This window comes from Calonectris borealis, chromosome 1 (assembly GCF_964195595.1).
Source record: "Calonectris borealis chromosome 1, bCalBor7.hap1.2, whole genome shotgun sequence".
Classification (NCBI taxonomy): domain Eukaryota; kingdom Metazoa; phylum Chordata; class Aves; order Procellariiformes; family Procellariidae; genus Calonectris; species Calonectris borealis.
Genome location: NC_134312.1, coordinates 109380659 through 109407504, shown reverse-complemented (window position 1 = coordinate 109407504; position 26846 = coordinate 109380659). Strand labels below are relative to the sequence as shown.

Below are 26846 nucleotides of genomic sequence, written 5' to 3'. Positions count from 1 at the left end.
GTCATTGTACAGGAGGGAAAGTTGAGTCATGGGCTATAAACACTTGTAGATCTGCTATCTGATCTAATTCTTGTTAGCTTATTGCTTGGTGCTGTGGCAGGTGGACTTTGTCAGGTTTATCCGTGGTGGTGCTACTGATCCTAGTGACCTGTTCCATTCCTCTGCAGAAGGTCCCGTCCCTGTAGCGGGATGGCCAAAGTCAGGGTGCGTTGTCTCCTCATCTGCTGCCCTTCCTCGCGGAGCAAAGAGTCGCTTGCGAGTGCAGCTGCTCCATGCGGAGCATACAGCTTATTTCTGTGGAAAACTTACTTTTTTTTTTTTAAAAAAAAAAAAAACTTGCCCATGATCATCTGCAGGATTCAGAGAACTCTAACAAGATGCCATGGATTGTAGAAGTAGCAGGTAGTTGTTTGAATAATTCAGAGAAGTAATGTAAAGTAACGAAATATTCCTGAATATTGCAGTTATTGTGCTTCAGTATCAAAACTGTAGGCAGGAGAAGGTCTATTGGAAGGGCACGTGACAAATGTGGTTTTGTGAGGGTTTTTTTTGTTGTTGATTGTTTTTTAATCGGAATTTAGATTCCATACTTAAAACCTCTTTTTAAGTGACCTCACACCTTCTCATTAGGAAGAATTAGGGCAGAGGGCCACCTTATGACATGTTTGAAATTGTAGTGATGAAGTTTACTTGTAGAAATTTTTGGAAAAAAACCCAAAAACCCACAAAAATGTAGTGATAGAAGTTCTGGGGGGATAAGTTGTGATTATTTTGTATGCTTTCATATCTTTCTGATGAGTGAGAGCCTTACTCTTTCTAGGTAAAACAGGTTTCACTCGGATGAAATGTGAAATTTCCAAATGTGTCACTTCTAAAAACTGTTTCTGCAAAAATGATGTTCGGAGGCTTCTTGTGATTTGAAGAGTACAAATAATGTAATATTCTTCAGATGTAATAAATAAAATGAGTTGGAGAAACAAACACGTGGTTACCTTTCAGCCTGCATAAATAGCCTTCCTAATTAAGGTGGGGCAGATATCCCTATGATTTTCTCTTTTGATTTAATCACTAGACTATATAAACAGATGTGTAAATATAAACATATTCATAAACTGACTTTTCTGAATTCTGACTCCCCATACACACACTAATGGTGTGTTCCAACACTGTATTCTTGTATTTGTTGTTTACAAGTGAGTCACTTAAGATATGTAGAAATAACTGGTAATTACTAAAATGAGATCACAGAGGAGAAGAAAAAGGTATAATATCTGCTGTATATTTTTATTAGCTCTCTTTGGTTACCTTGTGTGTGCTATTTAGTCTTTGCAGATTGCTTATGTGTAATGTGTGCATAAAACATTTTGTTCTGGAAATGCATAAGTGGTTTATGTTGGGTTGTTCAGTGACCATGGTACAACCAGGAGGTTTGTCTGCCATTGGATTTGACCAGCACTGAATCTTGTGATACTTTTTTGTGGTCTGTGGGCATTGCTTCCTCTCAGTTTACAAGTACTGTTTGCCACTCCTTGGGATTACATGCGTAAGTAATATAAGTCTGAACTATTCTCAGCTACGTTTTTGGAGTTACTTAAAGACCTCAGTTTAAGGTGAACATCTATTATTTAAGTACTTTTGTATTAGAGGCTCTAAATATACTGGAAAGCATTTTTTATTTAAAAAAGAAAAAATGTCTTTTTGTGCCTGAGTGATAATACCCACTAACATGCACGCCCCCCTCTCCCCCGCCCCATATGTATGAGATAAATGTGGTAATTTGTATTTTAATGTATTCCCTGGCAATCATTTGCAGGCATCATCTGTAGGCATACAGGTGGAGCAAACTGATTAGAAGCCAAGCTGTGAAGAGAAATTTGGCCTGCCTTAAGAGTATGTAGAGGAGAAAATACCTGAGCTGTCCTAGTCCAAAGGCAGAACCCAGTATTTTTCTCTGTGCCCTCTGAATGTAAAGGAGGGTGTGGATGGATAAGGGGGAGAATGAATGAGTTGGGTCTACCAGTTGGCATTCTTTGGAGATGTGTTTTAAAAAAAAAAAAAAGGAAGAAAAAAAAAAGCATCTTTAATTTCTGGGAAAGCCTCCTAATGTGGTACACATAGGAATGCGATAGAGGTGTTAAGACTTACTGGACCTAAGTAGTTGGAACTTGGAAGACATTGATACTTGTGTCACTGGAACTAGCGCTTGTTGGAGAGTTAAGGTGATTGCCACAATTTGGCACCTTAACTTCTATGTGACTTGCTTGATTCTCCGTCTCTGTGGGTGGGGGGGAAAAGTCTTCATGAAATAAATGTTAGTTAGCAGTGTGCGGATGATGGGAATTTTGAACAATCCGTTTGGGCTAGCTTGAGCATCCTCTAATTTTACAACTTGTTAAACACTTTAGAGGAAAGAGCAATGACATGGAGGGGAAGAGCAATAGCAGAGGGGAAGGTGCTGTGTGAAGCACGCTTTAGCAACAGGACCGTATGCAAGGCTGCCGGAGCAGCCGGAGGTTGTCTCGCGAGGAAGAAGAGGAGCTGGCAGGAGCACTGTGTGGCTTATGAACCCTGTCAGTGCCCTTCTGAACGAGGGGTTTGCTCTCGCTCCCGAGACTACAGACTGCTAGAGACCAGTGGGAGAACGTGCTGCTCTGTGGGCCTGAGAGTGCCACTGGGAGAAAGCTGTTTAAATCTGGTGTATGGTAAAAGGTAAAAAACTGGATGTTTTAGCTTGTTGTATGTGCTACCTTCATCACATAGGACTTGCAGAGTCTGTTCTGGACACACAAAAGCCATGCACCCCCTTTTTTTGTCCTTTTTTTAATATGATCATTGCATTAATAGCTTTAAAGCTTGTTTTTATAAAATACGTTATAAATATATATTGTGCTGGAACTGCTCTGAGCCTGGTAGCCACTCTAGGGCGTGAACTCTCACAAGTGGGAAACCAGCAAAATGTGATGTGTGTAACCGGAAATACGTAGTAGCTCTAGGCAGCAAAATGAAGGAACAAATCCATGCCCCGCCTCCCAGCTCTGCGGGGGAGCTTTAACAATCCATCAGTGGCTGCTTGAGTTTTGGTCCGCAGGTATTGCTTCTTGGTTAACTGATGTAAAATAGCTGGTTAAATTCCTTCCCCCACCCCCTTTTAAATCACCATTACAGTTTTTTTTTTTTTTCCCCGGCTGTTTGCAAGTGGAATGGAAAGAGCTGGCTTAGTCTAAAGCACTTTACTTCTTCCTTAAATAGTTCACACTGTCACCACTGGTTGTCTGAAGTCTTTCTTTCCTTTCAAAAGGTGTATGTTGTATGCAGGCTTTCAGGCATAAGACCCTTCTAAATAAAAGTATATAAACAGACTTTGGTTAAAACTGTCGCATTTGTGAGCTGTGTCAGGCATAGCTAAAGATATAGAAGTCGAATTATATCAAGTAAAGAGAGACTGCCAGAAGGTTTAGTTATGTATTTATACTGTAGTCTGTGGTGGGTTTAGTCTGTTACAGAGATACTGTCAAACCTAAGGCTGGGCGGCTACCTGTCGAATGAAGGCAGGTATGCTTACATATTCTGTTTTCTGTGAAGTTTGGGAAACAGTGCTGTGGTTTTCTTTTTTTTTTTCCTTCTTTTAAGCTTTGCAGCATTTAATTAGATGGCTTTATGTTAGCTGCTGTGACAGAAAGTACATATAAAAGCATGCATGCTGTAGGAAGTTATAGGTCTTGCCTCTAAGTGCTGTGCCCTGTTCCTGTATACAAGGGTGACTCTTTCCCCATTTTTGTTTGTTTGCTCTTAGTGGGAAGGGGTGGGATGCAAACCTGTGGCAGGCTGACTTCCATGTCCTTGCCTGTAGTGGAACAGTAGTGGAACAGACAGGCTCAACAGGGATATCTGGGCAGAGGGAGGGTAAAAAGTATCCAGACTCAAGTTTAAAAATTAATCTAGGAAGGACATTCTAAAAATAGATTAGAGCATGTGAACATATACCTGTGAGAAAGAGAATGTAAAAAATTTTGGTCCTAAAAGAGGCTTTTTAAAGGGATAGCTGTACGCATCTCTTTCAACATGCCAAACTGCACATTTTTGATGCTTAAAAATATTTATTCCTGTTATAAGGGAAACTTGTCTTTGTTTGCTTTCACTGCTTCCCACTCTTCTTGTAAGCTTCAATACTGAGTGTGAGAGAACATGAGACTAAAGTGGAATGCACCCAAATTTAGGGGAAATAGCTCTACTGCCTGCAGAAAGTGAGCTCTTTTGTAGAGGTAAAGGCTGAGTTTGTGACCAAACAGTTAATACTTCTTTAATATGCTAACTAACGCTTATTTTAGTTGTTCCTTTTAATAGCTATATTGCAGTAAATGTGCCTTTTCTGAGGAGGACGGACATTCCCTTAACCATACCATGCACTGATTCCAGGGAGAGCTCAGCATAAAAACGGGTGAGACTGTAGGGTCTCCTGTGAGTTGGTGGTTTGGTTATTGTAGTTTCCTTTTGCTGGAAGGAGTAGATTATATCCCAGGATTTTTTTCCCCCTCCAAGTCTAACTGTTGTTTTTGTTTCATATGCTAATTATTCTTTTGTAATACAGGAGCACAGAAATTGTAGCTGGAAATAGCACTCCACTGTGTTTTGGAGTGCATGTAAAACCACATGCACACGCTAAACCAGAGTAAGAATGGGACTGTTAAAATTTTACAGGTGTTGGACTAAAACATGGGGACCTAAGTTGGCCTCAGCATCCAGAAGGGAGGTCTGTGGCAAGGGTATACCCCATCCCAGAGCCCCGCAGGCTTATGCTAGCATTCCTGGGTGGATATTGAGTCTAGCACTGACAAAACACCGGGTTCTAGTTGCATGGAGGCATTATTTAACCATAGAATACAGTAGAATATAAGAAAAGATGCTGCCATAAAACTAGCAAGAACGGCAACATCTTCCTAGCGGTGCACTGTATTAGACCAGCCAGTGGATTAGTAAGGGACAAAACTAAGACCAGGTAAGACAACAGGTAGTCCTCTCACCAGACACAGTCTTCATTCAGAAACAAATAGAGTAAATATCCTTATTTTGGTTTTTATCTTTTTCTCTCTTCTTGCTAGACTTAGAGATTAGAAGGCAACAAGAACCTGACGTGTGCTTTAGTTTAGGGAATTGAAGTACTTCTCTTACTTGACCTCTTAATACAGAGGCAAATGCTCCCTTACCTGTGTATGTGGCTGATGCAGTTGGGATTCAAAGTTGTTATCAATGGGGGTTGTCTAACCTCTGCTAATCAATTTTAGTTTTAAACCAGTGTCAAATAATGTGAGATTTTGCTTGCGCAGAAGGGTGACATTGCGTATGTGAGGGAAAGCTTGGGAATATTCAATTAATTAGATATGGAAACAAAAGAGAGTAGCAAGAGTGAATCCTTTGGTCTATAAAGACCAAATACACAGATTGATATTACAGCTTGGTTTCACTGGGCAGGGAAGTCTTATTCCCGGCCCATCAGTCCTGCCACTTCACTGGTACAGGCACAGACAGTGGTATTACCCTGTTGGGAGCAGTTTAAGGAGGTGCAATTAGTTGTCCTATTAAAAATATAAATGTGTCTGCTATTTTCATTACCTGAGCCAGCTTACTGCAGGATCAGGAAAGAGAGTGCTGTTACTGATCAAAGGGTCGGGGGGGGGATGTGGTATCTAGGGAGAGGTTTGCGTGAGGCGTAAGCAGAGGCAAAATGGGCGACTGGAAGTAATGTGGTGTTTTTTGTTTGTTTTTTTTTTTAAATTTTGTTTTATCATTGCGCCCCCACCCCCCCATAGGTTCACCCGAGTCTATGGGCAGATGATCAAGAACAGCAGCAAGAGATAAATAAACAAAACACGAGTTATGTATGTTAGGTGATTCTCTGAACAAGAAGGGTGTTTTCTTCCAAGAGACTGTATCAGTGTTGGAAGCTTTCTGGTTTTCTTTCCCTCTTTATTTTGTCCTCCTTTTCAATTTTATTTATTTATTTTTAGCACTTCTCCAAAATAAAGTAAAAACACAATCATGTATTTAAGTGGAGGATGTTTTTGAGTCAGGGTTGTTAGATACTCTACTCTAGTTTTGCTAAAGGAAATTTTATTAAATGAGAAGTCTGACTCATACGTGTTGCATTCTTTCATTGCAAAATGCAATTCTGTACTATGGTTAGTAAGTGACTATTCTAGCCTAGTATTGTATGAAAAGGCACATTGTACCACAGTAACTTCTGAATGCATTGGATAACCCAAACTAATTTAAACAAAAAGAAAAAAAAACAAAAAAAACCAAACAAAAAATAAATTCAGTTTATGAAGACCACTCATTCCTGTAAGTTTTGTAATAACAGGCCTTAAATTATTTACAAGTTTGCCTACAGGATAAAAAAGTGGAACAAACTGGTGAAATTGCCATTCTAACAAACAAGCTATTCTGTCATCCAAAAGTACGCTACAGGCAGAAATAGTAGGTATACATGAAAATGTTAGTATAATTTGGATAAGAAAGCATCAATCACGAGAAGCAGATCTAATTTCATGAGCTCAGGTTCATGAGACTTTTCCAACTCAGGAACGTGAAAACATTCTTAGTTAATGGCCAAACTGAATTAACAGTAAGTAGACAAAATGGAAATATGCTCTTTAGTTTACCATTTTATAGGCTTTGTGTTTAAAAAAAGAAAGAAAAAGTAACTTTTTTCTAATATTAAAGTATATAAATTTATTTAATAGCTTAGAAAACATATACTGTTTTAACTAAAGTGATATTCTTAGGGAGGTATGGCAAAAGCAAGCCATGTCTGTTTTTCAAGTAAATAGTGTTCTATATAGGAGTTAATTCCATACTTGTTAAATTTGTCTAGAAAAGCTGATAGCACATTCATAGAAAAGTGCTTTGAAAGACTTAGCTTCTCTGCTGCTGTAAAAACAAGCATTTTGGTTTTTAACACCCTAACATATTATTAACAACTCATTGTAATGCTTCTCCTGAATCAAAATGAGACAAATATCCCTTAAACTCTCTCCTGTTTTCTGTGTGCATATGGTGTAGAAGCATCCCTTACAGCAGTAGGAGAGAGGTGGGGGTAGGGGGCTCTAGGAATGAGATTGCACTAAACTGATAAATCTGTGAGCAGAAATAGGCACTTCCAAAGAGGTGTGTCGCAAAGGGAGACGTGGAGTTGTGCATGCTGCCGTCTCAGTATCGCATTGCGTGTTCAGTGCGAATGTGCTGAATTGAAGAAGGCCTTTCTGCCTCTCTCCTTTTTGGCTATCTTAAGGGGCCCTGGATAGTCCTAGTGTTTGGGTTCTCTGCTTGATTGCAGAAAGGCAATTCCAGACTGTGCAAAAGCCAAATTAAACCTTGGCCTGTTCCCCTATAGATTGCTGAGATGTGGCTGGCTGCCGCACGTAAAGGGATTGAGCAAAGGGTATGGAGATCTGCAGTTCTGGGGGCATTTTTCCTTTAACGCGGAAGCTGGACTTGCTGGTTGGTATTCTTGGTTCCTGTCATCAATCTTTCATCTGTGCAGCTGTCTGCACTAGGAATTTGTGTACGTAATACCTGTTCAATATGCAGTGTTCCAGAGCTTTGCTCTGAAGACTACAGGAGACCTATCCTTACATGAATGAAAGAGCAGAAAAGGCATGATTGGGATTTCCAAGTCAAAAAAGCCTCTTGAAAAGTATTCATAGGTTATTAACATTTTGTTGACTGCAAATATGGGTATAGAATCATAGAATATCTCAAGTTGAGGGGGACCCACAAGGCTCATCGAGTCCAACTCCCTGCTCCTCACAGGACTACCTGACACTAACGATACGACTAAGAGCGTCATCCAGATGCTCCTTCAACTCTGACAGGCCTGGTGCTGTGACCACTTCCCTGGGGAGCCTGTGCCAGTGACCGACCACCCTCTCGGTGAAGAACCGTTTCCTAATGTCCAAATGGGTGAGGGAAAGGGCTGCTCTAGTTCGTGATCACTGGGAGATTCACCAGGCTTTCTCCCAGTAATACAGGCACGCTGTGGCGATTCCCGTTGGCTTATGTTGAGAAATGCTGTGTACTTCTTATTACAAGTATTTTTAGGGTTAATTTTGACATATTTGAACAGCATAAAATGTTCCATACTGAGTCTGGAACAGTATGCACCATAGAGAACAGAGAAAAAAAAAAATATTTTAAGGCATTGTTTTAAGTTGGGTTTTTTTGTTTGTTTGTTGTTGGTTTGTTTTGTTGTTTTGGGTTTTTTTTTTTAAATGGCACTGGCTAGATTTTTAGAAGGTGATCCTTGACACAATTTTGCATTTGGCCCAAAATTGTTTGTAAGTTATTCAGAAAATTTGGACAAAGTGTTGGATATCTTTACTGGCTAAAGAGCTTGTATTTTGTGTGCGTGTGTCTTTTTGTGTTGTCAATGGTCCATGGTGCTGCACATGCTGTAGTTGCCAAATAGTTGGCTTGACTGATAAATTACTTCTTCCAAATATTGTTCCTGCTTTGAAAAGTATATTTTGACACCTGTAGTCTTAAACTTTTGAATAAAATAATACAAATGTTGTTGGACTTGCTGTAGACTTTTGGTTTTCCAGCTGTGTTTGGGTCTACATGTAGCTATTGGGTTGTATGCTAAATATTAGCTCAGGGTCTGTTGCTTGAGCTATTGTATTACAGCACTGCAAAGAAGTTTTCTAACAATACAAATGGGCACTTAACCCATATTGGGTTTGCAAGGAACTTCAAAAACTACAGTCAGACTCTAATACAGTTATCTATAATAAAATTACTTTTTCTGGCACTTCGACATTTAAAAAGCATCAAGATTCAGCAGTGCTTAAATGCAAAGGAAAATATTGATTACAATTTGGAAACCTGCTATAAGTTATGAAGTACAACTATATATTTTCATCTTTTACTCTTTAAAAATTTATCTGTTCCTTTTATCTCTGTTGTATAAAAGGCTGTGTTGTTCAAGCTGTGTGGATAAATAAGATGAGCCCCTGCTTGTTTTCTGTTCCAGCTGTGGCTTTGGAAAATACATTAATTGCAAGGGCTTGTGGAGTTGCCTCTTCTTTACATGAACTCATTATATACCTTAAAATTTTCTTCATCTACTGTAAGTAATATTTTGGAAATAAGTGGAAGAATGTCTGGAAGGAGAGACCCTTCAACATGAGCCGTGATTCCAGAATCTGACCTTCTTGGCATTGGCTGTGATGATAACTCTGGCATTGAAAATGTGGATTTGAATTCCTCTTTCTTGTTTGTATCAGTAAGGTGCATTCTCAAAATTACTACTGTTCCTCATCAATCATCTTCCCTTAAAAAAAAAAAAAAAAAAAGAAAAAAAAATCATCTGCGGTCTTTGGTATCAGATTAATGTTTCAGGTTTTTAAATCCTTTGTTCTGGTCTTTGCCTCATCAACAGTGATAGCTTTGACTGCTTTGTTACTATGTGGTGTGTGTCTGTCTATCCCCCACCCCCCAAAAAAAACCCTAGTGTACGTTTCTTTGAGTCTTCTTGCAGTGCTGATGAGTCTTGCTACTGCTTTCTCTTTCTCCAGATTTCATCAGCCCTGTTACCTACTGCCTTCAAAAAAAATCACCCTGCAGTTGTTTTTATTTCATTTAATGGTCCAACAGAATTGTATTTTCTGTTTAAAAAACAGAGAAGTTTAAAAAAAAAAAAGCAATCCTTTTCTTTAGGAGTGTGGTGGGTTTTTTTTATTTTATTTTTTATTCTGTTTTCAGCCAACACACTTGTGCACGGTGTTCTGAAGCACTCGTTGACTTCTCTGGGTAACTGAGAGTCACCCAGTCTTGTGCTCTTGTGAATAAAAAGATGACTTGCTTTTCCAGGTCATCTTTCCTTTCCAATTGGACATTGCACGGGCTTTGCCTTCAGAGTGTGTGGAGAAAACAGTAGCAGCAAACAGACGTAAAACACTAAGGGCAAGTAGTACTAGTTTACTAGAAACCGGAGTGTTTCATCTGTCCTTTCATATAAGCGTTTCGTAATTTGCTGTTTTTCGGAGGTATTTACAGCCAGCAGTCTCCCAGCCTTCTGCATCAGGAGACAGGAAAGTGCACTTAAGGGGCTTCCATGTCACGGTGGCAGTCTCCGACTCTGCGACCCCGGCGTGAGGCTGCAGGCTAGCCTGTTCTTGAGGCTGCGCTTGACCAGCGCTACGAAGCTTCAGTTTGAGAAGTAGGCAGCTGCCTGTCTGCGGAGAGGGCATGGGTGGCAAGAACACGCTTGGGCAGTTCTTCAACAGCCGTGTTGGCTTCCTTTTGGCTTCTGGGTGCAATTCAAAGTTTTGGCCTTGATTGCTTTTCAGCCTAATGTGACTTGTGCTCCGGCTGAGAGGCTGCCTGCTTTTTTGATCCAACGTAGCAATTAATGTCAACCGGGATACTTGACCTAGATCATCCTAGTTTTTAATGTCAAGTAGCCATTGGCAGGAAGTTCTTCGAGAAGGACTTTTGACTGTGGAATGTGCTCCCAACCTGGTCTGGTGGGGTCAGCTTGCTGAGTGGGCTCAGCGCCAGGCCTATCTTATTTCTTTACCTATGGAGATGAGGAATTGTTCAGTGCTTCTGCCCTTAAGAAAGGCAGGTTAATGTGGGTTTATAATCACTACAGTAAGATTTTCCACTTGAGCCATGTGGGAAGACAAGTGAAATATATTTTAAAGAAAAAAATAGCATACATGCCTTTATACATAAAAGGGCTTTTTTCCTGAGAGAATTTAATTGAACGTTTTGCATGAAATGAAAGCAAAAGACGTTTCTTCACACAGACCAGTTTGAAAGTATGGCAAGTTAAATTTAGATAAGTGCTGTTTTCTTTCAGCTTTGTGGAAGACTCTACAGTTCAGTGCCAGGCACAGAAAGCGTCCTTCCTGCTGCGAAAGGAGATTTGTCAAACCTTTAAAACCATTGCCAAGTTCTTTAAGCTGAAAGTACCCTCCCCAAGCCTCACAGCTGAATAGACTATAATAGGGCCGCTTTACCCCACAAGAAGGTGTTTGATGCTTTTTTCCTGGCCGTGCCATTTCTGATGCGGTTGGCCAGTTCAGCGAAGAAAAGTGTTCAGGAGCAAAAGTAGTTTTGAGAAGGAGGGGTCTTTTCTGGAGTGCTGCATGACAACTGCACACCAAAGCTGGAGTCAACTGAGAATATAAATACGGTCATAACTTTGGCTGGAAAAACTGTTCTTTTACGCCTACTGTGAGATGTCTGAACACTTATTGGCAAATGCCCGACAGCCAACCAAGATGACTATGGTTATAGAAGGATACGCGGGAGGAAGAGGGGAGAGAAATTTCATCTAAAGCCCAAAACTTTAGTTCAGGGAGCTGGGACCAATTTCTAACAGTACAGCTACATCGTGCCTCTTTCTGCTCAGGTGAGAGGCTGCCTGGTGCTACAGGCCGGGAGAGTTCAGCTTGCATGTCTGCTTTGGACAGGGTAGAAAAAGTCTAACCACCTGCCTTTCCTGAACACGTTTTAACCCTTTTCCAGTCAGTCTGGCTTCTGGAAAGCTTCAGCAACACTGTTTAGGAGAAGAAAGGAGAGGAATTAAAGAGATTAGAACTAAGGAAAAAAGTTGCTTGTTTCTGGAAAACCTTAGGAAATAAAACAGAAGTAGAACTAGAGAACTTGAGAATATTCATAATTTTAGTTCTTGACTATCCAATAAAAATGAGGACTCTATAAGGAAAAATAAGAGGTAACAGAGATGACAAACCTGATCAGGTGTTTGATTCAAAGTCAACTGAAGATTCACTGGTTTCAGCAGATGTTGGATAATATTTTTCTTTTGTTCTACACTTTTTTTTTAAAAAAAAAGGCTTAAGAAATGGAAAACTTAAAGGAAATAAGGAAAATACATAGGTTACACCTAAAGGGAAAGATCTTTTGGTAAGTCTTTTGAAAACTAGTAACAAAGAGGAAGTTTCTTTGCTAATGAGAAGAGTTACTACCTGGAGTGAGGCAATTCTAGTGACATCTGAGGGGAAAAGTACCAAAGGAATAAGTGCAAGCTGCTGAATATGTTGAAATAAACACGCTAATTGGTGTCATGTAACTAAAAGCAGTTATGTGAAAGACTGGTGTTACCCACTAGCAGGCATCCACTGTACTGAGTGGGAAACTGAGAACTTACATGACTGGTATTTAGCTACTGATTCTTAAATGGTGGGGATTAAGATGGTGCTAGGACATAGCGTGGGATTTCTCACCTGTGTTTTATCATATCCACCTCTTGAGTGGAAGGTGGAGGGAAGACCCTATATATATTCAGCAAAGAGAAACAGGAACCCTGTAGAACTCTTACCAGGCAGGGAACAAATAGGCACTTTTAGGGTGTGATTCATTTGACCTCCTTCAGACCTGTGCTGTAGGATGACTTCAGTAGAAGAGCCTAGTTCTTCCCATGGGCTGCAAAGGGAGACAAACATGACCTGTTCAGATACAGACACCTACACTGTAAACATCTTTATTTGGTTGAGTGAATTCTGGCTTGGCATCCACATCTAAGAATGGTAAGACAAGAGTGCTGTGTTATTATGGCTTGTGGTTAAGTGTCAGATGCCCTCTATCCTAGTTGACTAAAGACTCAACACCTTTTCAAAATGGAAGCTGGCATTCCAGGGCCTCCAGAGATCTGTTCCGAATGGAGCGAGAGAGAGATGCACTTTACTTGTAAGAGAGAAGCAGCAGTATGTTTATTGATGTAAGACAGTGAGTTGGCAAAGTTCAGTGGTAAAAGTGACAGTGGTTCAACAAGATTTGATGGCAAGGTACACTTGATTATTTACCGCATGGAGGACAGGGTTAGACAAAACTATCAGGGAGACCCTCCTGTTGAGTCATGAGGTTCAGAAAGGACCCCCTTGCTCTCTAAACTCCTTCTAGAGGGGAGTCTAGGTGCAGCTGGATCCAATCCTACTCCCAGACTTAGTCAACGGTTTACGTCTAAAGGATTATATATGCGCAGTCAATCCTTTATATCACTTAGCTAAGATTTCCAAGTTTAGCATGCTATTAGTCACTTATCAAAGATCTGTTGCGGCAAGGAATCTCTCAACCTCGAGGAGTAACCCTGAGAGGCATCCCTCCTCAAGGGGAGATCCTGGCGTGCAGCCCGCTGACGTGCAGGAGAGCTCAAAGGGCTCTTGGGCTGCCCACTATTTATGGGGCTAAGATGATTGACTCATAGTTGTATTTACATACCAACTGCAGATATTAGTTTCTTCCAAATTTGGCTTGAGTCAGACATTGACCAGCACTGCGGTTAGGTGGATGCATTGCCTATTGTGTTGTTACCTGTCTCCCCCGAATCCACTTTGAGCTGGATGCATCCATCATGACCAGACACATCCATCACGGTTGCCACAGGTGGTTATCGCCTGAGCAGGGTTATGGGAAAGGTCAGGTCGGGGGCAGGGGGAGCACACCCTCACAAGATCTGCCCAGGCAGGGCTAACAATTTATGCTGAAGTGTTGCAAGGACATCACCTCTCTGCCATGTCTTCGCACCCCCCCACACCCCCGGGAAAGCACAGCAGGGGCAGCAGAAGCAAACCCGTTGTGACTCCTTGCTCCTCTTGTGTCGGTGTACATGGACACCAGCGGTGGATTGAGCTACGAGGCTGGGTCCTGCAGCATCCCTGGCAAGAAGCGAGCGCATGTGTGGTTCACCCAGCTCTGGAGCAGGGAGCGCCTTCAGAGAGCTGGAAGTAGCAGCCCGTTGAATTGCCCCCATCTAGCAGTGATTGATTTACAGGTGAGCGTGCGTCGACGCGACAAGCGGTCAGACGGTGAGCTCCGCAGGGACACTGCTGCTGGAGAGCAGGGCGTACGTTCTGGTGACAGGCTTGGTGCTTACCTGTAAATCACCTAGCACACAGTTGGTGGGCCATGAAAAGTACGTGATTTATTGAAACTGGTTCCTGGGTGAAACCGGAGTGTTGTGCTGTATCATTAAATAGGGCCATATAAAACACAAGAAGTCATGTTCTGTTATTAATAAAAGTCAGTAATTTTAATCTTTTGTTTGGACTATAAGTAATATGCAGATGTTACCATTCTCTCACTTGTTTCTATCATATCCATACAAATCTGCTTTTATTACTTCAGGGCTTTGAGTTTTTTGTTTATGCTGCAGAACTCATAAATAAATAAATACACGTAACTTTATTTTACTTGCAAACTCCATTTAATTTTTTTCCCCTCAATTTTTCCTGCGGTTTATTTGGAATACGAGCATATTAAATGGAGGCTACAGTATCATTTCTCTGGGTATGTAGTATAACAGATGTCTCTGGAACTGATTTTTTTGAAAAACAAAACAAAAAAGCTTTAATATTCTGTTATTGTGAAATGTGTTCAAGTTAAATTTTTCAGGAAGTTTTTGATAGGGGAGTTAATAAAACAACCTGTTTTGATTTTAAGTTGTATTAAAATTCAAGGCACTGGACTAATCCTTTTTTAAGAAAGGAAGGGTGTCAGATTTAGTGTTATGACTACTATGAATTATTTTATTAAAGTACGTTTTAAAAGGTAGTCTTGTTGAGACTGTCTTCATTTTTATTGCAAAAAAACCATAAACAGATCATTCTCATTATTATACCTATTTTCTTAAAGTGCTCATTGTCTCTGTGCAGGCTCATTTTATAATGTATGCATCTGGTAATGAAAATAATAATTAAATTCTTTCACAATGAAACAGTGATTGGGGGGAGGGCGGGGGTGGAGAAAGCTCAAGTAATACTAGCAGCTGGATTCATACCCAGTAAAGCTAGCTAATTGACTAGTAAGGCTGATTCTTCACCTAATGTATTTTAAAGCCTAAAGTTGTATTTTAAAGTGGTGGTTCTCTTTTTCTAATTGGCACTTCATATTTGGAAACACCACTCCCCCCCCCCCCTTATTCTTCCCTTAATTTTTTTTCCTCTGTCTTGCCCCCTCCCCCCATCCTCACGTATGCGTTCTGACCTTCAGCCATTGGATTGCTTTTGTGCTGAGGCTGTGAGTGACCTAGGCACTGACTTGGAAGTGTTTGAAGAAGATGCTGCTGAGGAGGTTGGAGAGGTCTGAGAGAAGGTGGTTCTGTTCATCCAAAAAAAGTGCACAGGGTGACGAGCCATCCTGTATGAGCAAACCCTTGTAAAGTCTCTCAATCCTGGGAAAGACAGGACTGTAATCTAGAGCTGAGTAGCAAAACCAAACTGATGTGGATTAAGATACAGCTATTTGGATGAGTGCGTGCTGATTGAAATGTAGGAAATAATGCAACAGTTGTGTTGCATGGCTGACTAAAAGTTCTGGATTAAATCTGATTTACTTTTTTAGTTCTTAATCTCCCTGCTTTTCATTTTGTTATTGCTTATTTTATTTGGTTTTTTTTTTTTTTTGAATCCTTGCCTTTTCTTTTAAATGTTTCCTTCTTTTTTTTTTTTTTTTTTTCTTTTGCCTCCATTTATACTACTTGGTCCAACAGTATCCCTAAGCACTGTTTACTTTCCTGTGTATCTTCTGCATCTCTTTCAAGGCATATTCAAACAGGTCTACTCTTGAGTTAGGTCTTGAAAATAAGAGGAGCAGCATCAAATGTTTTGAGAGCTTAGGACAAACTTCTGACAGTGCCCAAGCTCAGCATAGCCCCGGAGGTCTGTATTCAGGTCGTCTTGCAGGCACAGATTAAAGCTGAAATAGTCCCACAGCCTTGGACTGCGTAATGATTCCCCTTGTGTAACCCAGGGGAGGAAAATGAGGTGGGAAAGACGTCAGACCTGCCTGGGTATGCGAGTGTCAGCTTGGGGCAGCTGCAGTACCAGAGAGCATCCTTTTTAGGATGCCTTTCGGTTGTATCTAAGGCCTGGGGTGGCCTAAGTCCATATAAAATGTGATTTTTGGGAACGCTGGTTCGATCCATGCATGAGTGCTGCACGTTTGGTATGATGTCAGTTTTTCCTTTTTGAGATTAATCATTGTAATGTTTTAATAAAATGGATGTACAACCTACTTTTTTACTAAAGGCCAATGGTGTACAATATTAAAGACCTAAAAGATGCACTAAAATGATGGCATGTAATATTAAGACTTACTTTGCATGAACAAAAAGCAAAGTGACTTTTTGAAGCTGCTGCTCCATTGTTAGCTTGGAAATGAATTTTGGGCTTTCTTGAAACTCTTTTAAACTTTCTGCTTCAGTCACCACCTGTAGTAGTTTATTCCATTACCCTTAGCATTAAATAATCATAGAATCATAGAATCATTGAGGTTGGAAAAGACCTCTAAGATCATCCAGTCCAACCGTCAACCCAACACCACCATGCCCACTAAACCATGTCCCTAAGCGCCTCATCTACACGTCTTTTAAATACTTCCAGGGATGGTGACTCCACCACTTCCCTGGGCAGCCTGGTCCAAGGCCTGACCACTCTTTCAGTAAAGAAATTTCTCTTAATGTCCAGTCTCTAAACCTCCCTTGGTGCAACTTGAGGCCATTTCCTCTCGTCCTATCGCTAGTTACTTGGGAGAAGAGACCAACCCCCACCTTGCTACAGCCTCCTTTCAGGTAGTTGTAGAGCTCGATAAGGTCTCCCCTCAGCCTTCTCTTCTCCAGGCTAAACAGTCCCAGCTCCCTCAGCCACTCCTCATAAGACTTGTGCTCCAGGCCCTTCACCAGCTTTGTTGCCCTTCTCTGGACACGCTCCAACACCTCCATGTCCTTCTTGTAGTGAGGGGCCCAAAACTGAACACAGGATTCGAGGTGCGGCCTCACCAGTGCCGAGTACAGGGGCACGATCACCTCCCTACTCCTGCTGGCCACACTATTCCTGATACAGGCCAGGATGCCATTGGCCTTCTTGGCCACCTGGGCACACTGCTGGCTCATGTTCAGCCGGCTGTCAGCCAGCACCCCCAGGTCCTTTTCCTCTGGGCAGCTTTCCAGCCACTCTTCCCCAAGCCTGTAGCGTTGCATGGGGTTGTTGTGACCCAAGTGCAGGACCCGGCACTTGGCCTTGTTGAACCTCATACAGTTGGCCTCGGCCCATCGATCCAGCCTGTCCAGGTCCCTCTGCAGAGCCTTCCTACCCTCCAGCAGATCAACGCTCCTGCCCAACTTGGTGTCATCTGCAAACTTACTGAGGGAGCACTCGATCCCCTCGTCCAGATCATTGATAAAGATATTGAACAGGACCGGCCCCAAAACTGAGCCCTGGGGAACACCGCTCGTGACCGGCTGCCAACCGGATTTAACTCTGTTGACCACAACTCTCTGGGCTTGGCCGTCCAGCCGGTTTTTTACCCAGCGAAGAGTGTACCTGTCTTAAGCTGTGAGCCGCCAGCTTCTCTAGGAGAATGCCATGGGAGGCAGTGTCAAAGTGAAGTCCAGGTAGACCACATCCACAGCCTTTCCCTCATCCAGTAAGCGGGTCACCTGGTCATAGAAGGAGATCAGGTTGGTCAAGCAGGACCTGACTTCCATGAACCCGTGCTGGCTGGGCCTGATCCCCTGGTTGTCCCGGACGTGGCTCGTGAGCGCCCTCAAAACGAACTGCAGGACCTATCTCTTCTGCAGGACCTATCTATTTACTTGTAATCTTAATCAGTTGCTTTATGTAACTTTTAAAAACATCTAAGTCATCTCAGGATATCTGCTTTCCAGATGAAAAATCAACCTGGATCCTTTAACCTCTTCATGACAAATGTGTGAGGTGATATATGACTTTTTTTTTGTCTTTTGTTGGCATCTATATCCTTCTTCGGATCGAAAATGAGAACCAAGAATTTTTCTTTTGTTTGCCTGCAACACCTCTATCTTTCAGATTTTTTTAGTGCGGATTATTTAAAACATAGTCCTACTCTTATCTTCCCTCAGAGTATGTTTTTTCCAGAAATGTATAAAAAAAGAAAAATTTGGTGATGAAAACCAAGTTTGGCATGGCAAAATTTGAGTTTCATTGGAGGATTTGCAACTATGTATGCCTGTTGCAAAAGGTTTGTAACGTGAGACAGAACTTGATGGAAAACTGTAACTCTGCAGTTTGGTTTCCGAGTTTCTCTTTGGCTGTTACAAGAGAAGAGTAACCCAGGTGCTCAGCTGTGCTGGTGGCTGCTCTGGAGGGGTGGACCAGCAGAGATCAGGTCTCGCCTCTTACCTGCCAGCTTCCGCGGGAAGCAGCTTCATCGTCCGGCATAGCTTCCCTCTCCAGGGAACAACTCCCTCCCTTCTCAGGAGAACGGCAGCGTTCAGCCTCTTACGCTCCCCGGCTCTGTCACAGACATCACACAGGAGAACAGGAGCGTTCTGGCCAAAGAGCATCCCTGTTAGAAATAACTAAAATCTTCTGCATCTTTCTCCATATAAAGCCATCATACATACGGCAGGCTGTGCACTGCCAAGAACTTTTTTTCTGAAATGAGTTGTATTTTGAGAGTATGCAGTAGAAGACTGCTTATTCAATGCTTTTCTTTACATCCACAGAACTAGAGTTATGGTGTGTTGTATCTGACTAAAAGAGAAAAAACCTTTACTGGGACGTTATCAAGTTCAGCAGGTTGTAAGCCTTATGAGTTAGAAGTTTTTAATTGTTTTAAAAAGAACGTGGAAGTGTTTTGTCCAATCTACTTTTTTTTGGCAACAAATTAGGGGGAGATGACAGGAACAGAGAACAAGGTAGGAGAGAGTAAATGCCACGTGTGGCTCGCCCACTTCCACCATATAGTTATAGACTCAGAAACCAGAGTTCAAATCCATGTCCAGGTTTGTACTGTGCCCTTAGTGAACCCATACAGACTACTACTTAGAAACTGAGACCCTAACTACTCTGGTGGGGGAGCTCAACTGTGTAAGTACAGAAAAAAACTAGTGAGAGGTTTTGGCTCTTTCCTGCCATTTTTCTCATGGGAGTTGGTAGTGTGGTGTATATAATGCATGTAACACTTCACCAGTGTTTCTCTGTTGGTGAATGACATTGTGTGACATTTATGTGTCATGTTAGTGATTGTAAGAAAGAATGACTTTAGAAGTTGCTTACATTTGAAGTGAAACAGGAAATAAATCTAATAAAGCAAACAACTGAGAAGGGGAAAGTTGGTTTCTTGATGGGTGGATTAAAGAATTTTCAACATGTTCTTTACCATTATGAAAGACTAGTAAATCCTGTTCCCATGTGGGTTGGTAGATTTTTATGAGTTATTGGTCAAGTTACTTTAAGTATACTTCCCCCCCTCCCCCCCCCGGGATACTCAGGTTTCTAGAATGAATTACATTCTTGCAGGACATCTGATACGGTTCATCCTCCAAAAAAAAAAATACTGGGAGGGGGTTGTTTTATTTTTTTTAAATAACAGAATACAATCCAGTAGCTTTGTTCCAAAAGCACATATCAATGAGCCTTCACTGTTCTTGTGGCATTGTGGTGGGGTGGGGTGGGAAGCAGAAAAGGCCTTGGCTCTGTGTAAGCACTGCTCAGCAATAAGGAAAACATCCTTGTGTTATCAACACTGTTTCCAGCAGAAATTCAAAACATAGCCCCATCCTAGCTACTATGAAGAAAATTCACTCTACCCCAGCCAAAACCAGCACATCTTGAAATGATGGTTTTTCTCATCTGCATTCCTTGATTTCACTGTCTACCTGAGGAATGGGAGGATCTTCGTATTTCAGATGATGGTTGGTTGGTGTCTGTGAGATTTTCTTTTTTTTTTTTTTCCTCCTCCTCGTCAATCATGATCATTAATCTGCTTTTGAATTTATGGACTCGATTTTGCAAGTTTTGTGTTTGTCCCATCATCTGTCGTGTGTCAACCCCTTGTGTGTCATCTGTCATCCATCCGTCTGTCTGTTGTGTCGTTGTCACGTTGTGTCTGTGTTCCCCCCCTCACCCCCGACTAACTAGTGTGATAAGATTTCTTCTGCTCAGGTTCGGTCACTGTTGTCTTTGGTACTTACTGATCCATATGCTTGTAAGGTTCAGTAAAATAGAGAGGACGATTCCATAGGCAAAATTCTTTTTCTGTATTTTTAATTTTGAAACCTCTTGCTGATAAATGGAAAAACTGTGGTTAGAAGCTTACCTGATTGTTATTAGAAATTCTAGCCCTTATATTTCAGAGAAGTTTGTTAATAAGGTAAAAACTAACTTAGTGCTGTTACTTGTATCTGATGACAAAGAAACATCTGCTGGAAGAGCTTACTGTGACCCAGTTTAAATAGTCTGAACTGTGCTAAAACCAACTCTGCAGTATCACAGTGGTTTTTTTTTTCCTTCTTCCTCGTTTTGAAAGAATCAAAGATAAATGACTTGCACATTAAGGAGATGAGCTATAATAAAACATATATGGATAATATGGCAGCAGGCCAAGAGCATTAGTATGCATGCCCTGATCGAGTTGTGGTGGCAGCTAGCAGTCACTCTCAACTTACAGCGAAATGTTACTCAGCGAGCAATGGAAAGCCTTCCTTCAAAACCTGTATCTGTTTTGAAAGGAGGAAACTCACCCCAATTTAAGGCATTTGTTGCCTGGATTGGTGTGAAACCTGTTGATTTGGAGAAACTAGTGCCCAACGTCTCTAGGGAGCACAATTTGTTATGGAATGTCTGGACCACAGATGACAATGTCTGTAGCCGTGTGGGTAACCGCATTAGGATGGAGCATGTATGTATTGTAACAGAAACATACGGCTAATATACAGTCATGCTGACATAGTGCTGGTCATGCTAACAGATATGCCTGTTAACGTATGTGAATTTTGCTCCATGTGACAGTTATGTGAACACCATTGCTACTGCATGATAATCTGTCCCCAGTTTTTTGATAGAGGGGAGGTTACAGGTTCTTATGAAACACAGCGGTGGGAAATCAGATGTGAGGGTAATTCCTCTAGCTCTTGCCTGCTTCCTTCCCATATCTAATTAGCCATTGGGGAGGACAGCAAGGAGTGGGCGGCTGGCCAGATAAATTGTTACAGTGGATTGGATCTGGCCAGCGAGCTGCAGCTTGGGCATTCTGGTTTGGATTACAAAAAAACCAAATGAAAACAAAACAAAAAAACACACACACACACACACCCCCATTTTATATTAATTTCTGATCCAGCTTGCCTTGAAGGACACATACGTTAGAAGTTGATGGTTGTTATGTTTAAAGACCAGGTTCTTTTTCTGTTATTAAGTAGAAGGCTTTTGGAAGATCTTAGTAGTTTCTTTTCCGTGATTATCTGTTTATTCCTTTTGCTTAGGGCAGGAGTAATCTTTACTGCTTCTCTGCATTATTACACGCTTCTTGCAAGTGTTCAGGCTTTTACTTTATTATCCTTTGGAGACTCTTTCACAGAGAAATGAACCTTGATGTCAGGTGGTAGTGAGCATGAATATTCCAGAGCCAAATTGCTCCTGCTGTGGAAAACCTTATACATAAGAAGAGAATTAAGGGAAGGAAATTTTCCATGAGGTTCTTCCCACAGACATTTCTCATCTGTTCTTTATATTCCGATGGTGAATGCGACAGATCAGAGGAGAAGGCTGCTTCATGAGCATGGGAGATCCTTTGGGTAATGTTGGGATCCACGAAGTAGAGCCATCTGTGTAGGTGAACTCTGTGTTCAGTTGTTTGATTTGTTGGTTGTCTTATGCTTTTGGGGGGTACTATAATGTTAATTTTGCTCTTGTGAGCAAATAAATTGGGTCCTTTTATTTTTTCAATGGTCAATACTTTGTTGATTGGTGATGCTTTGTTTGTTGCTTGTTAATACTAATGCCCGAAACATTGCAAGGGGGAAAGGTTAGGGTTTTGTGTCGGTTCTCTCCCTATATGGCTGATCCATTAACCACTGAAAGTTGAAACAATCTGTAGGATGACATCTCATATTTATGTATACAACTATTTTATGAAGGATGTAAGTTATATTTAGAGTGGTAACCAAAGCATTCCACCTCCTTCATCTTTTTGAAATTAGTACTCAGTTTGCTTTTTCCCAGTATTGCACGTTCTCCGTATCTGTGGTTTCTCAATAGCAGTTCCCTTGTACAGCAGGAAAGATGAAATAATAGAATAATGTTGTTTTTCATGATTATGGACATCATGTACATTTCTAATAGCTCAAACCATTTTTGTGATGTTAATGAAAGTTTGGAAAGCTGAAAAAATTATTTTTAAGTTACTTTTTGGTTTTGTTTGAGGAAAATAATTGTTCTCACAGTATTTTAATTCAGCAAATCTGTGTTTTTATGTAGATTCATGCTTCTTGAAGAATGCGTTTTATGTCTGTGTTTGGCACACAGACGTATTGTTAGTCATCCATAAATGAAAATAATTTAAAAGTGACAAAGGTCTTGTAAATGTTTTGAAATCTTTGGGTGCATTTTAAAAATTTGTGAAAGCTTAATATTTCTGATTCTTTAAATCAATCAGCCTGGGGGTGGTGGTGGGGACGGTTGTGCTACTGGCAAAATATTAAGAAATAGACAAACTTGAATGGACTGTTCTACACTTTGAGAAACTGGAGTTATGTTTTGTGGTGTATACTAAATACAAACTTAATGTGTCTTCTGAAAAAGCAGAACAATTTTAGTGCACTCCATATTTTCCTAAGCCAGTAGTTTGGCAAGATCTGCTGCAGTTTAAAAAATTGTTACGAGGATGGAGCTGTTGTGCATTCATTTTATTGAGTTAAAGTGTTTGGTCTGAGGGTTTATGTTTACTACAAGACAAATGAGAGGCTTTGTTTCTAAAAGGGTCTATCCAGTGTTTCTCAGAAAGGGAGAATAGTTCAGGGTAATTGCCTAAGACTTCCTTTCCTTTCCCTTTTTATTATTTTTATTATTAGTTTTTATTTAAAAACATTACTGGTTCTGATGACTTGGTCCATACTGAAGCTTACGGCCCTGGCTTTGACTAGGAACAGGATAAATCTCACTTGCTCCTATTAAAGTGTCTGTTGACTTTAATGTGCAATTTAATACCACTTCTGAGTTATACGGTAGGAAATAGTCGAGAGGTCTAAAACTTACAAAGGTATTAGAGATTCATAAACATTTGAATTTCTAAGGTTGGGGGAAAGAAAAAAAAGGGGAGCCTAATATGTTACAAATTTAGATGTATGCAGTAAAGTGGGAATCGCTGGCTTGAGTATAAGGCAAAGCACCTGCAATCCTAAATTAAGAATGTTGTAAAGTGAAATAACAAAACAGTAAGAAAATATTTGTAGTAGATGGATTTCTGATACTTGCTAGCTGGAAAAGAGAAGAGGTTTGAGTCACTGCATGACCTAAGAATTAGTATTGTTGAAGATAAAACAAAGCATGTTTGGGAAAAGGAAATGCAGTTGGCAACTGAGTACCCAAATACACTCGATAATCAGAAATCACTGCTGACTACTGTTGGCTTCAGCTATTTTGCTGGACACATGGCAACAGTATTACAGTGTGATCCTTGCTGGAACTGTACAAGTGTAATTAATTCTTCTGTTGGGCTCATCTGGTTGTCAGCTTCTTCCTCTCTTCTCAAAATGGCCTGGGGTACCAGGATGAAGTATGCATGTCTAACGTAGATGCACACGTGGAAATAAAGTGCATTTTTACAAAAGATGGTTGCCTGCCAGACACTTCCAGTTTTTCACTTTTCATAACTAGCTGTATTTTCTGTAATCGGTATGCTGCTTCTTGCTTTGTAATGATATCTGAGATTTCCAAAGACAATAGAAGAGTATTTAAACAACAGTATTTGAAGGTGACTATTGGCAATGTAATGTTTCAGTGATGATACAGAGACGGATGTATTTGTTTAAAAAACCAAAACACAATGTTTTTTTTTTTCCCCAGGCTTGTGATATTTCTTTAGCAATCAGGTGCTGACAAAATATTAATAATAGTTAATACAGCACAATCAAAAGTGTAATATAAGTGCTTAATTTTCCCCCCTCAATCCCACATCCTTAATTATTAGAAGGAAGAAGTGATACAGAAGCCTAAGGAGGTTGGTTGGAGTGATGAAAGAGGAGGACTGGGGAATAGGGAATCTTCTTTACCTTTATAAAACATAATATAAACAAACTTGTGGAATTTTTTTTTTATATTGCAAATTATTGTTAAATGTAGGTAGCTCCCCTCTCCCCTTTTAAGTGCAAATGTAGAAAAGGTTGTGTCTGGCAGAGCAGGGGAGGGAGCTCAAGGACCTGATTCTAAACTGGATACCTTCAAAGGCTAAGAGTGGGAGGTGTAGCCTAGACTTCAAGATTGCAGGAATTGAAACTGATTTTTACATCGTGTTTATACCTTCCAGATATGGGTGGCTGCAGAGATTGAAGGCTAAATTAGAGCCTATGGTAATAAAGGTAGCCAAGTAGAATTATTAACAGACGACTGATTAAGGCAACTTTAAAGGATGTTTTTCACCATTTAAAGATGTTTCCAGGCATCACTTTGCTGTGAAATGCACTTTAAAAAAATTCTCTGCTCTGCAGACAGCCAAAAAGCTGTGCTTGTGAATGTTAACAATGACCTTGAGCAGAAGAACTCAAAGGTTGTTGGTGGCTTTGTACCGAATAAAATAAACTGGCACAGCAATGAGAAAAACCTGCATTAAGGTTCAGGGCCCTGATTCAGCAAAACACATTTAATCTTAAACATGGATACAGTCCTTATTCTTCTGCAAATGCTAATGTAGTTCCTGACCAGGACAGAAGTTAAATACTAGCATAAAACATATTCATGAGTGTGTGTAATATGAATATAAGTGTTGATAATGCTCTTAGATGGGTATCTGAGGTGTCTGAAGCAGGAAATGAACCCCCCAAAATGAGCAGTGCCATCTGTGCAAGTAGTCAGCCTTGCTTTTTTGAGATGCACCTTGTGGAGAGGTGTCCCCAGGTTTGGAAGTTACTGCTTTTGGCAAAACATCTGCAGAAGATTGTTGCTGTGAGTATTTGAGAGTTGTTGGGAGACCTAAATTAAACGTCTGGTTTTACTACCAAGGTGCAGAAGATGCCTGGGTATTAATTGAGATCTCAGTAGAATCAGTTTATTTCCTTTGTAACCGTATAAAATCTAATAATCTATTAAGACTTTTCTTTTCCCTCTGTGGATGTGGGAAGAATCACTGTATTGATCACTTTAATCTACATTGTTCAGTACTTCTTACCCTTAACTGTTACTCTTAAGTAGTAGTTATAATATTAATTTCTTGTATACTACTATAACTAGTATATGGCATACTAGTATAAAAATGCTAGCTATATTAAGTATACTGGAAATTAATACGCTAATAAGGCTTCTCTACCTTTGCTTCTTTACATCTAATTTCTGTGACTTTAGTTAAGATGGGTAGAATTCATATAGACAATTAAGTAGACATACCGAACACTTCATAATAGTAGTCATCTTCATTTTTCAGCTATGTTTTTTTTCTTCTTTATAACCATTCTAAGATTCATCTGTGCTAAAGTTTTATCTGTTATTTCAGTACTTAGTTTGTATCTGGCGATACATTTAATGAAAGCATACTTATTTTTACTGTATTAGTGCTACTAATATATTAGTATATTTGCCCTATAAAGAACAATTTATCAAATTTTCCGTTTAGTCAAGTAAGTAGCCCCCCTTACCTAATTTGTACTTAAAGAAAATAATTTTCATTGCTTTACACTATAGCTATCTCATAAACAGCATAGCAGAATGTATAATAATGAGAATCATAATTTACAACCCTTGTCTCTAGAAAATTCTCATGTGCAGTGCTAGACCAAGGGCTGCTTTGGATGCTGCTGGGAAGTTAGGTCAGCAACGTTGGGTGATATGGTCTCAGGGCAATTTTTCAACTGTTCCTTGTTAATACCGGTACCGATGGGAGTATCTGCGTTTGCTCCCAAGAGAATGTTTTTGTCAATAGCATCTTTGCTTTAGCAGATATGGTTTCATTTAGTAATGGGGTCCAGGTGGGAAGAGAATACATTATATTGAATTCTGCCATCTTTACCCCTTTATTTGCTGCTCAGAGGTACACTCTGTACGAAATAACTGCCTTATGCTTAAAGAATATTAACATTGCATAGTCAGAATCAGCAGTTAGAAAATGGCAGAATTAAGGTTGCGTGGACAACCTGTACTTTGATGGGTTGTAAAATGCTCATCCCATCCAGTACAGGGCTTGCATGTGTGAGCACGCCTGTGTAGGGGGTCAAGTAGATAGGGAACAACCTGCCTCTCTGCTCTTGCTGTCCATGAGAAACTGCAGCTGCAAAGACCATTTTAATCAAATGGTTAGAAATGAATGACTGTCCGACTTCACAGATATTACGGTGTCATGATGGCTGCGTTTTGGGTGTGCGGACGCACAGGTTGCTGCTGTAGCTTTTGAGTCGTGGCTGGGTGCTGCGTAACCGCACTGGCTGCTTCTGTCTGACGTTCTTAGGACAGCCTAATTTGGAAAGCTTTCACTGGACTGTTGTGGCCCTGGAAGAAAGCTGCTAATTTGTATTTTTGGGTTTTGGCTTCTACTTTTGGCAGGGCCACACAATGTGTCCCATACTTGGCAGCAGTAACTACCTGGCTTGAAAGCTCTTCGTTGCGTCTTTAAATCACCCTGCTCAGCTGGAACATTGCAACATGAGTTCTTTGTTTTTGTTTTGGGGGTTTGCACAACACTTGATGTTTGGAAAACCCATAACATATTTGTGTCTTGTTACATGTTGGAGAAACTTAAGAAACTGTGGATGTTGCATGGTCAGCTGTGCATACCGTGAGTATACTTCTTAGTATTTTCTGCTAGGCTAACATGTAACATGTGAACTACTTAAACTGGTCTCTCCTAATCCCTTTTTC

General features: G+C 40.6%; 1 protein-coding gene across 6 annotated transcripts in view; it reads left to right on the top strand.

The window, feature by feature from the left end:
• Window positions 1-26846, top strand: part of NRIP1 (nuclear receptor interacting protein 1) — an 81951-nt gene that overhangs the window by 15866 nt on the left and 39239 nt on the right. For 2 of the 6 annotated variants that reach the window (XM_075170444.1, XM_075170434.1), the window contains exon 3: window positions 7810-7959. The exons of 3 other annotated variants lie outside the window; for them this stretch is intronic. The gene's annotated coding sequence lies outside the window, so the exon portion shown is untranslated. The remainder of the gene's footprint in view (window positions 1-7809; window positions 7960-26846) is intronic. One more of the 6 variants, XM_075170454.1, reaches the window with a different exon arrangement.